Here is a 14703-nt window from a genome sequence, read left to right as displayed (position 1 = left end):
GCATCTTACAGTTGTGTAGCCAGAGTAGAGAGGTGTCCACACAGACACAGGACGTAGACAACACCTGTGTGTAGCATCACGTGCCCCCAGCAACGCCTATAGAATAATGTATAGATGCCCCCAAACCGCAGAAACCACGAGGGGAATGAAAAGAGGAAGAGACGGGTTATGTCAGAGATACAAATGGTTTCCTGCTCAAGACCTGCAATAAATTAAAACAAAAGTATTATTACAAACATTCCAGGTCCTAACGATATTGGAACTCAGATTGCTGGATTCAGAGTCCAGAGTGCTAATCATTACATGATGGAACCAAAGTCCACGATCCTCAACCCTAGGAGTCCTGAAGCAGTGTCAGTCGCCACCTACTGTCTATCGCTTGAATTCGTTCACACTGTAAATCAAACATGACAAATCCAACAGCACAACTAAAATGTGTATTTCACAAGTAATAACATAAAAACAGAAATATACTTTTGCTGATGCAGAAACAAAGAAAACGTCTTGTCTGATGCTTCGAAATCTCCATTTAGCATGGCCCCTTAACTAACCACCAAGAGTCTTTGCACGGCTGGGAACCTTTGTAAAAGAGTCAGTGGGTCACTGTGAATGCAGCAGATCTTCACCCCTGTATTTCTTACAAAGAAGCAGAGTTTTATTCCAGGTACAGGAGGCATCTCTGGTGTCTGATACTACCGGTAGTGTTCAGCCTACCCTCTCTGAGAGAGCAGCAGTGAGGGTACAAAGCACACTGGTTGCAAAATGTGGACACTGCAAACAACAGCTGCAATATCACAGATGATATAAAACACATAAAGTACTCAAGTCTTATACTAGATACAACACAGCAGGGAAATCATGTCATAAAACAAATGATGAACCCACAGTATGGACGGGGCAGGTAATAAAATGCTAATTTCCCATGGTGGGACCACAGTCAATTGCTGCCTTCTTCTCTGTGCCCCGGTCTCTTTATATAATCTATACTTTTTGTTGTGCAATAAAAGAAAAACAAGGAATAAACCTTCATAGTATTAATGTACAGGTCAAGGGCTGGGGAGAGAGGGCAGTAGATTTGGGGGTTGGTGTAAACCTCTGACGGCATTAGATGGAAGCAGAAGACAAAGCAAGTGACATTTATTAAGACTTTAGGTGCATTTAGGTTTATAGAAAAAAACTGAGAAACTTTAAAATGTCTGAGTAGTGAAAAAATAAATGGAGTTCCCATACCGGGAGTCGAACCCGGGCCACCTGGGTGAAAACCAGGAATCCTAACCGCTGGACCATATGGGAACTGTGAACTCATCATACAGCTCAGTATATGTGAGGTGTCTCCCAAGGTCACAGTGCATTCCGTACACTGAGAGTTATATTGTTCTTCTCAGTAGTACACAATCAATTGGGGTAACAGACACCTCACTTCTGACAAAAGAGAAGGAATCACCAGAAGTCATCATTTCTGCCACAACCTGTCAGGTCTCATTATTTACAACCTTAGAACTTCTACACATACACAGAGCCCAGGACACGGAGGACAGCAGCAGTCCCTGCATTCACTATTACTAACCCCTCCCCTTGAGCCAGACAAAGCCACGCCCCTCCCGTAGGACACTCCTGGGTTTCCTCACCAGACTGATGGCCCCACAGACCCCTCTCCAGTTATCTTCCAGCTGCTTCCTTGACGACACTCCCCTGCACCTGTCACAGGCTCCAGGCTGCCCTCCTGGGGCTCGAGTTATACTCCTTCTCTATCTACTAACAGCACCGACTCCAGTCCTGACACTGGATTGGTTCACACAGAGAAGAAACAGCTCAGAAGTAGTCTGGGTTGTTCCCAGGTACCTGCATCTTCACAGAGTGACCGCCAGGGGGCAGCACAGCCAAAGCACTCACAGCCCACAAGGCTACGAATCATCAATTGGATGTCAGCAGCCTTGTCAGAGGCGCAGAGACTAGTAATTCCACAATATTTTGGGACAGCAGAGGAAGAAGCAAGTGCTGAGCTGAAGTGGTCACTGCTGTTTTGTCACAACACCAGACATATGTTCTTAAAAGCATGTAAGCGCACATTCTTAGGCATTCTCGGTCGTCTTCTCCCTTTCTGACATTATACCAATTGAATACACCCGAATGGAGAAAAGTTAAAATATAAGGTACTAGGAATATGCGCCAAAGGTAGGCAAATTAAACATTTCAAGTACAAATATTACCATATTTATTGATGTAAAATGTAAACAAGTTAGACTGAAAATATGTGTGTGTGTTTACAAAGGATGTCTAAAGTGTATGCTGTGAGGTCAGGTTGCAGTTCACTACTTGCACTTGTGCCTTTCACAAGTGTGAGTACCCAGTTACACTAATGTCTGCTCTGACTTGTTATTCTGAGAGTCATGTGCTAAAGGGGGGCTTCCACCCTAGTTTGAGGGACCAGAGTACGAATGCCCCAGGGCACAGGAAGTACACAGTCCTCATTGATACAACTGTGGCCCAGTAACTTCTGACTGCCCTTTGACCCCACAGACTGGCACATATATGTCATCAGACTATAGCACCGTGGTACATATGCACACATGTGCATGTACACGTCAGCCAGTTTTTAATTCATTTATGTGCTAATACTGTTCAGCATCAGGATGTGATGTCGAAGGAGACTGGTGGAGAGCGCCGAAGTCTCTGGTATTTCAAGACAAAACTAGAGACCTTTTCACACTCATATACTGCTCCAGGCAGATCTTCCACTGCAAATGCAAGTTATATGAGTCCAGCTGAAAACTGTTTATTTTTGGGTACTTGCTTTAGTCAAAGGTTACCATTTGCAACTCACAAAAAAAAAGCAAAGGGCAATTTCATACATTAACTCTTTGGTAAAGTCGTTCTTTCACACCGTACATTTCCATAAGTTTCTCTCTCCTTGTAAGTTATCCGGTGTGAAGGCCAAGTGGAGTCAGGTCCACACTGTGCATCTTACAGTTGTGTAGCCAGAGTAGAGAGGTGTCCACACAGACACAGGACGTAGACAACACCTGTGTGTAGCATCACGTGCCCCCAGCAACGCCTATAGAATAATGTATAGATGCCCCCAAACCGCAGAAACCACGAGGGGAATGAAAAGAGGAAGAGACGGGTTATGTCAGAGATACAAATGGTTTCCTGCTCAAGACCTGCAATAAATTAAAACAAAAGTATTATTACAAACATTCCAGGTCCTAACGATATTGGAACTCAGATTGCTGGATTCAGAGTCCAGAGTGCTAATCATTACATGATGGAACCAAAGTCCACGATCCTCAACCCTAGGAGTCCTGAAGCAGTGTCAGTCGCCACCTACTGTCTATCGCTTGAATTCGTTCACACTGTAAATCAAACATGACAAATCCAACAGCACAACTAAAATGTGTATTTCACAAGTAATAACATAAAAACAGAAATATACTTTTGCTGATGCAGAAACAAAGAAAACGTCTTGTCTGATGCTTCGAAATCTCCATTTAGCATGGCCCCTTAACTAACCACCAAGAGTCTTTGCACGGCTGGGAACCTTTGTAAAAGAGTCAGTGGGTCACTGTGAATGCAGCAGATCTTCACCCCTGTATTTCTTACAAAGAAGCAGAGTTTTATTCCAGGTACAGGAGGCATCTCTGGTGTCTGATACTACCGGTAGTGTTCAGCCTACCCTCTCTGAGAGAGCAGCAGTGAGGGTACAAAGCACACTGGTTGCAAAATGTGGACACTGCAAACAACAGCTGCAATATCACAGATGATATAAAACACATAAAGTACTCAAGTCTTATACTAGATACAACACAGCAGGGAAATCATGTCATAAAACAAATGATGAAACCACAGTATGGACGGGGCAGGTAATAAAATGCAAATTTCCCATGGTGGGACCACAGTCAATTGCTGCCTTCTTCTCTGTGCCCCGGTCTCTTTATAGAATCTGTACTTTTTGTTGTGCAATAAAAGAAAAACAAGGAATAACCCTTCATAGTATTAATGTACAGGTCAAGGGCTGGGGATAGAGGGCAGTAGATTTGGGGGTTGGTGTAAACCTCTGACGGCATTAGATGGAAGCAGAAGACAAAGCAAGTGACATTTATTAAGACTTTAGGTGCATTTAGGTTTATAGAAAAAAAATGAGAAACTTTAAAATGTCTGAGTAGTGAAAAAATAAATGGAGTTCCCATACCAGGAGTCGAACCCGGGCCACCTGGGTGAAAACCAGGAATCCTAACCGCTAGACCATATGGGAACTGTGAACTCATCATACAGCTCAGTATATGTGAGGTGTCTCCCAAGGTCACACTTCATTCTGTACACTGAGAGTTATATTGTTCTTCTCAGTAGTACACAATCAATTGGGGTAACAGACACCTCACTTCTGACAAAAGAGAAGGAATCACCAGAAGTCATCATTTCTGCCACAACCTGTCAGGTCTCATTATTTACAACCTTAGAGCTTCTACACATACACAGAGCCCAGGACACGGAGTACAGCAGCAGTCCCTGCATTCACTATTACTAACCCCTCCCTTTGAGACAGACAAAGCCACGCCCCTCCCGTAGGACACTCCTGGGTTTCCTCACCAGACTGATGGCCCCACAGACCCCTCTCCAGTTATCTTCCAACTGCTTCCTTGACGACACTCCCCTGCACCTGTCACAGGCTCTAGGCTGCCCTCCTGGGGCTCGAGTTATACTCCTTCTCTATCTACTAACAGCACCGACTCCAGTCCTGACACTGGATTGGTTCACACAGAGAAGAAACAGCTCAGAAGTAGTCTGTGTTGTTCCCAGGTACCTGCATCTTCACAGAGTGACTGCCAGGGGGCAGCACAGCCAAAGCACTCACAGCCCACAAGGCTACAAATCATCAATCGGATGTCAGCAGCCTTGTCAGAGGCGCAGAGACTAGTAATTCCACAATATTTTGGGACAGCAGAGGAAGAAGCAAGTGCTGAGCTGAAGTGGTCACTGCTGTTTTGTCACAACACCAGACATATGTTCTTAAAAGCATGTAAGCGCACATTCTTAGGCATTCTCGGTCGTCTTCTCCCTTTCTGACATTATACCAATTGTATACACCCGAATGGAGAAAAGTTAAAATATAAGGTACTAGGAATATGCGCCAAAGGTAGGCAAATTAAACATTTCAAGTACAAATATTACCATATTTATTGATGTCAAATGTAAACAAGTTAGACTGAAAATATGTGTGTGTGTTTACAAAGGATGTCTAAAGTGTATGCTGTGAGGTCAGGTTGCAGTTCACTACTTGCACTTGTGCCTTTCACAAGTGTGAGTACCCAGTTACACTAATGTCTGCTCTGACTTGTTATTCTGAGAGTCATGTGCTAAAGGGGGGCTTCCACCCTAGTTTGAGGGACCAGAGTACGAATGCCCCAGGGCACAGGAAGTACACAGTCCTCATTGATACAACTGTGGCCCAGTAACTTCTGACTGCCCTTTGACCCCACAGACTGGCACATATATGTCATCAGACTATAGCACCGTGGTACATATGCAAATATGTGCATGTACACGTCAGCCAGTTTTTTATTCATTTATGTGCTAATACTGTTCAGCATCAGGATGTGATGTCGAAGGAGACTGGTGGAGAGCGCCTAAGTCTCTGGTATTTCAAGACAAAACTAGAGACCTTTTCACACTCATATACTGCTCCAGGCAGATCTTCCACTGCAAATGCAAGTTATATGAGTCCAGCTGAAAACTGTTTATTTTTGGGTACTTGCTTTAGTCAAAGGTTACCATTTGCAACTCACAAAAAAAAGCAAAGGGCAATTTCATACATTAACTCTTTGGTAAAGTCGTTCTTTCACACCGTACATTTCCATAAGTTTCTCTCTCCTTGTAAGTTATCCGGTGTGAAGGCCAAGTGGAGTCAGGTCCACACTGTGCATCTTACAGTTGTGTAGCCAGAGTAGAGAGGTGTCCACACAGACACAGGACGTAGACAACACCTGTGTGTAGCATCACGTGCCCCCAGCAACGCCTATAGAATAATGTATAGATGCCCCCAAACCGCAGAAACCACGAGGGGAATGAAAAGAGGAAGAGACGGGTTATGTCAGAGATACAAATGGTTTCCTGCTCAAGACCTGCAATAAATTAAAACAAAAGTATTATTACAAACATTCCAGGTCCTAACGATATTGGAACTCAGATTGCTGGATTCAGAGTCCAGAGTGCTAATCATTACATGATGGAACCAAAGTCCACGATCCTCAACCCTAGGAGTCCTGAAGCAGTGTCAGTCGCCACCTACTGTCTATCGCTTGAATTCGTTCACACTGTAAATCAAACATGACAAATCCAACAGCACAACTAAAATGTGTATTTCACAAGTAATAACATAAAAACAGAAATATACTTTTGCTGATGCAGAAACAAAGAAAACGTCTTGTCTGATGATTCGAAATCTCCATTTAGCATGGCCCCTTAACTAACCACCAAGAGTCTTTGCACGGCTGGGAACCTTTGTAAAAGAGTCAGTGGGTCACTGTGAATGCAGCAGATCATCACCCCTGTATTTCTTACAAAGAAGCAGAGTTTTATTCCAGGTACAGGAGGCATCTCTGGTGTCTGATACTACCGGTAGTGTTCAGCCTACCCTCTCTGAGAGAGCAGCAGTGAGGGTACAAAGCACACTGGTTGCAAAATGTGGACACTGCAAACAACAGCTGCAATATCACAGATGATATAAAACACATAAAGTACTCAAGTCTTATAGTAGATACAACACAGCAGGGAAATCATGTCATAAAACAAATGATGAACCCACAGTATGGACGGGGCAGGTAATAAAATGCAAATTTCCCATGGTGGGACCACAGTCAATTGCTGCCTTCTTCTCTGTGCCCCGGTCTCTTTATATAATCTGTACTTTTTGTTGTGCAATAAAAGAAAAACAAGGAATAACCATTCATAGTATTAATGTACAGGTCAAGGGCTGGGGAGAGAGGGCAGTAGATTTGGGGGTTGGTGTAAACCTCTGACGGCATTAGATGGAAGCAGAAGACAAAGCAAGTGACATTTATTAAGACTTTAGGTGCATTTAGGTTTATAGAAAAAAACTGAGAAAGATTAAAATGTCTGAGTAGTGAAAAAAAATAAATGGAGTTCCCATACCGGGAGTCAAACCCGGGCCACCTGGGTGAAAACCAGGAATCCTAACCGCTAGAGCATATAGGAACTGTGAACTCATCATACAGCTCAGTATATGTGAGGTGTCTCCCAAGGTCACACTGCATTCCGTACACTGAGAGTTATATTGTTCTTCTCAGTAGTACACAATCAATTGGGGTAACAGACACCTCACTTCTGACAAAAGAGAAGGAATGACCAGAAGTCATCATTTCTGCCACAACCTGTCAGGTCTCATTATTTACAACCTTAGAACTTCTACACATACACAGAGCCCAGGACACGGAGGACAGCAGCAGTCCCTGCATTCACTATTACTAACCCCTCCCCTTGAGCCAGACAAAGCCACGCCCCTCCCGTAGGACACTCCTGGGTTTCCTCACCAGACTGATGGCCCCACAAACCCCTCTCCAGTTATCTTCCAGCTGCTTCCTTGACGACACTCCCCTGCACCTGTCACAGGCTCCAGGCTGCCCTCCTGGGGCTCGAGTTATACTCCTTCTCTATCTACTAACAGCACCGACTCCAGTCCTGACACTGGATTGGTTCACACAGAGAAGAAACAGCTCAGAAGTAGTCTGGGTTGTTCCCAGGTACCTGCATCTTCACAGAGTGACCGCCAGGGGGCAGCACAGCCAAAGCACTCACAGCCCACAAGGCTACGAATCATCAATTGGATGTCAGCAACCTTGTCAGAGGCGCAGAGACTAGTAATTCCACAATATTTTGGGAGAGCAGAGGAAGAAGCAAGTGCTGAGCTGAAGTGGTCACTGCTGTTTTGTCACAACACCAGACATATGTTCTTAAAAGCATGTAAGCGCACATTCTTAGGCATTCTCGGTCGTCTTCTCCCTTTCTGACATTATACCAATTGAATACACCCGAATGGAGAAAAGTTAAAATATAAGGTACTAGGAATATGCGCCAAAGGTAGGCAAATTAAACATTTCAAGTACAAATATTACCATATTTATTGATGTAAAATGTAAACAAGTTAGACTGAAAATATGTGTGTGTGTTTACAAAGGATGTCTAAAGTGTATGCTGTGAGGTCAGGTTGCAGTTCACTACTTGCACTTGTGCCTTTCACAAGTGTGAGTACCCAGTTACACTAATGTCTGCTCTGACTTGTTATTCTGAGAGTCATGTGCTAAAGGGGGGCTTCCACCCTAGTTTGAGGGACCAGAGTACGAATGCCCCAGGGCACAGGAAGTACACAGTCCTCATTGATACAACTGTGGCCCAGTAACTTCTGACTGCCCTTTGACCCCACAGACTGGCACATATATGTCATCAGACTATAGCACCGTGGTACATATGCACACATGTGCATGTACACGTCAGCCAGTTTTTTATTCATTTATGTGCTAATACTGTTCAGCATCAGGATGTGATGTCGAAGGAGACTGGTGGAGAGCGCCGAAGTCTCTGGTATTTCAAGACAAAACTAGAGACCTTTTCACACTCATATACTGCTCCAGGCAGATCTTCCACTGCAAATGCAAGTTATATGAGTCCAGCTGAAAACTGTTTATTTTTGGGTACTTGCTTTAGTCAAAGGTTACCATTTGCAACTCACAAAAAAAAAGCAAAGGGCAATTTCATACATTAACACTTTGGTAAAGTCGTTCTTTCACACCGTACATTTCCGTAAGTTTCTCTCTCCTTGTAAGTTATCCGGTGTGAAGGCCAAGTGGAGTCAGGTCCACACTGTGCATCTTACAGTTGTGTAGCCAGAGTAGAGAGGTGTCCACACAGACACAGGACGTAGACAACACCTGTGTGTAGCATCAAGTGTCCCCAGCAACGCCTATAGAATAATGTATAGATGCCCCCAAACCGCAGAAACCACGAGGAGAATGAAAAGAGGAAGAGACGGGTTATGTCAGAGATACAAATGGTTTCCTGCTCAAGACCTGCAATAAATTAAAACAAAAGTATTATTACAAACATTCCAGGTCCTACCGATATTGGAACTCAGATTGCTGGATTCAGAGTCCAGAGTGCTAATCATTACACGATGGAACCAACGTCCACGATCCTCAACCCTAGGAGTCCTGAAGCAGTGTCAGTCGCCACCTACTGTCTATCGCTTGAATTCGTTCACACTGTAAATCAAACATGACAAATCCAACAGCACAACTAAAATGTGTATTTCACAAGTAATAACATAAAAACAGAAATATACTTTTGCTGATACAGAAACAAAGAAAACGTCTCGTCTGATGCTTCGAAATCTCCAATTAGCATGGCCCCTTAACTAACCACCAAGAGTCTTTGCACGGCTGGGAACCTTTGTAAAAGGGTCAGTGGGTCACTGTGAATGCAGCAGATCTTCACCCCTGTATTTCTTACAAAGAAGCAGAGTTTTATTCCAGGTACAGGAGGCATCTCTGGTGTCTGATACTACCGGTAGTGTTCAGCCTACCCTCTCTGAGAGAGCAGCAGTGAGGGTACAAAGCACACTGGTTGCAAAATGTGGACACTGCAAACAACAGCTGCAATATCACAGATGATATAAAACACATAAAGTACTCAAGTCTTATACTAGAAACAACACAGCAGGGGAATCATGTCATAAAACAAATGATGAACCCACAGTATGGACGGGGCAGGTAATAAAATGCGAATTTCCCATGGTGGGACCACAGTCAATTGCTGCCTTCTTCTCTGTGCCCCGGTCTCTTTATATAATCTGTACTTTTTGTTGTGCAATAAAAGAAAAACAAGGAATAACCCTTCATAGTATTAATGTACAGGTCAAGGGCTGGGGAGAGAGGGCAGTAGATTTGGGGGTCGGTGTAAACCTCTGACGGCATTAGATGGAAGCAGAAGACAAAGCAAGTGACATTTATTAACACTTTAGGTGCATTTAGGTTTATAGAAAAAAACTGAGAAAGATCAAAATGTCTGAGTAGTGAAAAAAAAAAAAATGGATTTCCCATACCAGGAGTCGAACCCGGGCAGCCTGGGTGAAAACCAGGAATCCTAACCACTAGACCATATGGGAACTGTGAACTTTTTGAACAGCTTAGTGTATGTGAGGTGTCTCCCAAGGTCACACTGCATTCCGTACACTGAGAGTTATATTGTTCTTCTCAGTAGTACACAATCAATTGGGGTAACAGACACCTCACTTCTGACAAAAGAGAAGGAATCACCAGAAGTCATCATTTCTGCCACAACCTGTCAGGTCTCATTATTTACAACCTTAGAGCTTCTACACATACACAGAGCCCAGGACACGGAGTACAGCAGCAGTCCCTGCATTCACTATTACTAACCCCTCCCCTTGAGACAGACAAAGCCACGCCCCTCCCGTAGGACACTCCTGGGTTTCCTCACCAGACTGATGGCCCCACAGACCCCTCTCCAGTTATCTTCCAACTGCTTCCTTGACGACACTCCCCTGCACCTGTCACAGGCTCTAGGCTGCCCTCCTGGGGCTCGAGTTATACTCCTTCTCTATCTACTAACAGCACCGACTCCAGTCCTGACACTGGATTGGTTCACACAGAGAAGAAACAGCTCAGAAGTAGTCTGTGTTGTTCCCAGGTACCTGCATCTTCACAGAGTGACTGCCAGGGGGCAGCACAGCCAAAGCACTCACAGCCCACAAGGCTACAAATCATCAATCGGATGTCAGCAGCCTTGTCAGAGGCGCAGAGACTAGTAATTCCACAATATTTTGGGACAGCAGAGGAAGAAGCAAGTGCTGAGCTGAAGTGGTCACTGCTGTTTTGTCACAACACCAGACATATGTTCTTAAAAGCATGTAAGCGCACATTCTTAGGCATTCTCGGTCGTCTTCTCCCTTTCTGACATTATACCAATTGTATACACCCGAATGGAGAAAAGTTAAAATATAAGGTACTAGGAATATGCGCCAAAGGTAGGCAAATTAAACATTTCAAGTACAAATATTACCATATTTATTGATGTCAAATGTAAACAAGTTAGACTGAAAATATGTGTGTGTGTTTACAAAGGATGTCTAAAGTGTATGCTGTGAGGTCAGGTTGCAGTTCACTACTTGCACTTGTGCCTTTCACAAGTGTGAGTACCCAGTTACACTAATGTCTGCTCTGACTTGTTATTCTGAGAGTCATGTGCTAAAGGGGGGCTTCCACCCTAGTTTGAGGGACCAGAGTACGAATGCCCCAGGGCACCGGAAGTACACAGTCCTCATTGATACAACTGTGGCCCAGTAACTTCTGACTGCCCTTTGACCCCACAGACTGGCACATATATGTCATCAGACTATAGCACCGTGGTACATATGCACATATGTGCATGTACACGTCAGCCAGTTTTTTATTCATTTATGTGCTAATACTGTTCAGCATCAGGATGTGATGTCGAAGGAGACTGGTGGAGAGCGCCGAAGTCTCTGGTATTTCAAGACAAAACTAGAGACCTTTTCACACTCATATACTGCTCCAGGCAGATCTTCCACTGCAAATGCAAGTTATATGAGTCCAGCTGAAAACTGTTTATTTTTGGGTACTTGCTTTAGTCAAAGGTTACCATTTGCAACTCACAAAAAAAAGCAAAGGGCAATTTCATACATTAACTCTTTGGTAAAGTCGTTCTTTCACACCGTACATTTCCATAAGTTTCTCTCTCCTTGTAAGTTATCCGGTGTGAAGGCCAAGTGGAGTCAGGTCCACACTGTGCATCTTACAGTTGTGTAGCCAGAGTAGAGAGGTGTCCACACAGACACAGGACGTAGACAACACCTGTGTGTAGCATCACGTGCCCCCAGCAACGCCTATAGAATAATGTATAGATGCCCCCAAACCGCAGAAACCACGAGGGGAATGAAAAGAGAAAGAGAAGGGTTATGTCAGAGATACAAATGGTTTCCTGCTCAAGACCTGCAATAAATTAAAACAAAAGTATTATTACAAACGTTCCAGGTCCTAACGATATTGGAACTCAGATTGCTGGATTCAGAGTCCAGAGTGCTAATCATTACATGATGGAACCAAAGTCCACGATCCTCAACCCTAGGAGTCCTGAAGCAGTGTCAGTCGCCACCTACTGTCTATCGCTTGAATTCGTTCACACTGTAAATCAAACATGACAAATCCAACAGCACAACTAAAATGTGTATTTCACAAGTAATAACATAAAAACAGAAATATACTTTTGCTGATGCAGAAACAAAGAAAACGTCTTGTCTGATGCTTCGAAATCTCCATTTAGCATGGCCCCTTAACTAACCACCAAGAGTCTTTGCACGGCTGGGAACCTTTGTAAAAGAGTCAGTGGGTCACTGTGAATGCAGCAGATCTTCACCCCTGTATTTCTTACAAAGAAGCAGAGTTTTATTCCAGGTACAGGAGGCATCTCTGGTGTCTGATACTACCGGTAGTGTTCAGCCTACCCTCTCTGAGAGAGCAGCAGTGAGGGTACAAAGCACACTGGTTGCAAAATGTGGACACTGCAAACAACAGCTGCAATATCACAGATGATATAAAACACATAAAGTACTCAAGTCTTATACTAGATACAACACAGCAAGGAAATCATGTCATAAAACAAATGATGAAACCACAGTATGGACGGGGCAGGTAATAAAATGCAAATTTCCCATGGTGGGACCACAGTCAATTGCTGCCTTCTTCTCTGTGCCCCGGTCTCTTTATATAATCTGTACTTTTTGTTGTGCAATAAAAGAAAAACAAGGAATAACCCTTCATAGTATTAATGTACAGGTCAAGGGCTGGGGATAGAGGGCAGTAGATTTGGGGGTTGGTGTAAACCTCTGACGGCATTAGATGGAAGCAGAAGACAAAGCAAGTGACATTTATTAAGACTTTAGGTGCATTTAGGTTTATAGAAAAAAAATGAGAAACTTTAAAATGTCTGAGTAGTGAAAAAATAAATGGAGTTCCCATACCGGGAGTCGAACCCGGGCCACCTGGGTGAAAACCAGGAATCCTAACCGCTAGACCATATGGGAACTGTGAACTCATCATACAGCTCAGTATATGTGAGGTGTCTCCCAAGGTCACACTTCATTCTGTACACTGAGAGTTATATTGTTCTTCTCAGTAGTACACAATCAATTGGGGTAACAGACACCTCACTTCTGACAAAAGAGAAGGAATCACCAGAAGTCATCATTTCTGCCACAACCTGTCAGGTCTCATTATTTACAACCTTAGAGCTTCTACACATACACAGAGCCCAGGACACGGAGTACAGCAGCAGTCCCTGCATTCACTATTACTAACCCCTCCCCTTGAGACAGACAAAGCCACGCCCCTCCCGTAGGACACTCCTGGGTTTCCTCACCAGACTGATGGCCCCACAGACCCCTCTCCAGTTATCTTCCAACTGCTTCCTTGACGACACTCCCCTGCACCTGTCACAGGCTCTAGGCTGCCCTCCTGGGGCTCGAGTTATACTCCTTCTCTATCTACTAACAGCACCGACTCCAGTCCTGACACTGGATTGGTTCACACAGAGAAGAAACAGCTCAGAAGTAGTCTGTGTTGTTCCCAGGTACCTGCATCTTCACAGAGTGACTGCCAGGGGGCAGCACAGCCAAAGCACTCACAGCCCACAAGGCTACAAATCATCAATCGGATGTCAGCAGCCTTGTCAGAGGCGCAGAGACTAGTAATTCCACAATATTTTGGGACAGCAGAGGAAGAAGCAAGTGCTGAGCTGAAGTGGTCACTGCTGTTTTGTCACAACACCAGACATATGTTCTTAAAAGCATGTAAGCGCACATTCTTAGGCATTCTCGGTCGTCTTCTCCCTTTCTGACATTATACCAATTGTATACACCCGAATGGAGAAAAGTTAAAATATAAGGTACTAGGAATATGCGCCAAAGGTAGGCAAATTAAACATTTCAAGTACAAATATTACCATATTTATTGATGTCAAATGTAAACAAGTTAGACTGAAAATATGTGTGTGTGTTTACAAAGGATGTCTAAAGTGTATGCTGTGAGGTCAGGTTGCAGTTCACTACTTGCACTTGTGCCTTTCACAAGTGTGAGTACCCAGTTACACTAATGTCTGCTCTGACTTGTTATTCTGAGAGTCATGTGCTAAAGGGGGGCTTCCACCCTAGTTTGAGGGACCAGAGTACGAATGCCCCAGGGCACCAGAAGTACACAGTCCTCATTGATACAACTGTGGCCCAGTAACTTCTGACTGCCCTTTGACCCCACAGACTGGCACATATATGTCATCAGACTATAGCACCGTGGTACATATGCACATATGTGCATGTACACGTCAGCCAGTTTTTTATTCATTTATGTGCTAATACTGTTCAGCATCAGGATGTGATGTCGAAGGAGACTGGTGGAGAGCGCCGAAGTCTCTGGTATTTCAAGACAAAACTAGAGACCTTTTCACACTCATATACTGCTCCAGGCAGATCTTCCACTGCAAATGCAAGTTATATGAGTCCAGCTGAAAACTGTTTATTTTTGGGTACTTGCTTTAGTCAAAGGTTACCATTTGCAACTCACAAAAAAAAGCAAAGGGCAATTTCATACATTAACTCTTTGG

The 14703-nt window shown here is 44.0% G+C and overlaps 5 non-coding genes across 5 annotated transcripts; all 5 read right to left on the bottom strand.

Moving 5' to 3' along the window:
- Nucleotides 1–1221: 1221 nt before the first annotated feature.
- TRNAE-UUC (transfer RNA glutamic acid (anticodon UUC)) lies at nucleotides 1222–1293 on the bottom strand. Its single transcript has one exon. It is a non-coding gene; the product is annotated as a tRNA-Glu (tRNA).
- Nucleotides 1294–4180: 2887 nt separating this feature from the next.
- On the bottom strand, nucleotides 4181–4252 carry TRNAE-UUC (transfer RNA glutamic acid (anticodon UUC)). The gene has a single exon. It is a non-coding gene; the product is annotated as a tRNA-Glu (tRNA).
- A 2888-nt stretch (nucleotides 4253–7140) lies between these two features.
- Nucleotides 7141–7212, bottom strand: TRNAE-UUC (transfer RNA glutamic acid (anticodon UUC)). Its single transcript has one exon. It is a non-coding gene; the product is annotated as a tRNA-Glu (tRNA).
- A 2890-nt stretch (nucleotides 7213–10102) lies between these two features.
- TRNAE-UUC (transfer RNA glutamic acid (anticodon UUC)) lies at nucleotides 10103–10174 on the bottom strand. Its single transcript has one exon. It is a non-coding gene; the product is annotated as a tRNA-Glu (tRNA).
- Nucleotides 10175–13060: 2886 nt separating this feature from the next.
- On the bottom strand, nucleotides 13061–13132 carry TRNAE-UUC (transfer RNA glutamic acid (anticodon UUC)). The gene has a single exon. It is a non-coding gene; the product is annotated as a tRNA-Glu (tRNA).
- Between the last annotated feature and the right edge of the window lie 1571 nt (nucleotides 13133–14703).

This window comes from Pleurodeles waltl, unplaced genomic scaffold (genome assembly GCF_031143425.1).
Source record: "Pleurodeles waltl isolate 20211129_DDA unplaced genomic scaffold, aPleWal1.hap1.20221129 scaffold_39, whole genome shotgun sequence".
NCBI classification, from domain to species: domain Eukaryota; kingdom Metazoa; phylum Chordata; class Amphibia; order Caudata; family Salamandridae; genus Pleurodeles; species Pleurodeles waltl.
The sequence above is the reverse complement of the archived record's forward strand: the minus strand, read 5'-3'. Positions and strand labels throughout refer to the sequence as shown.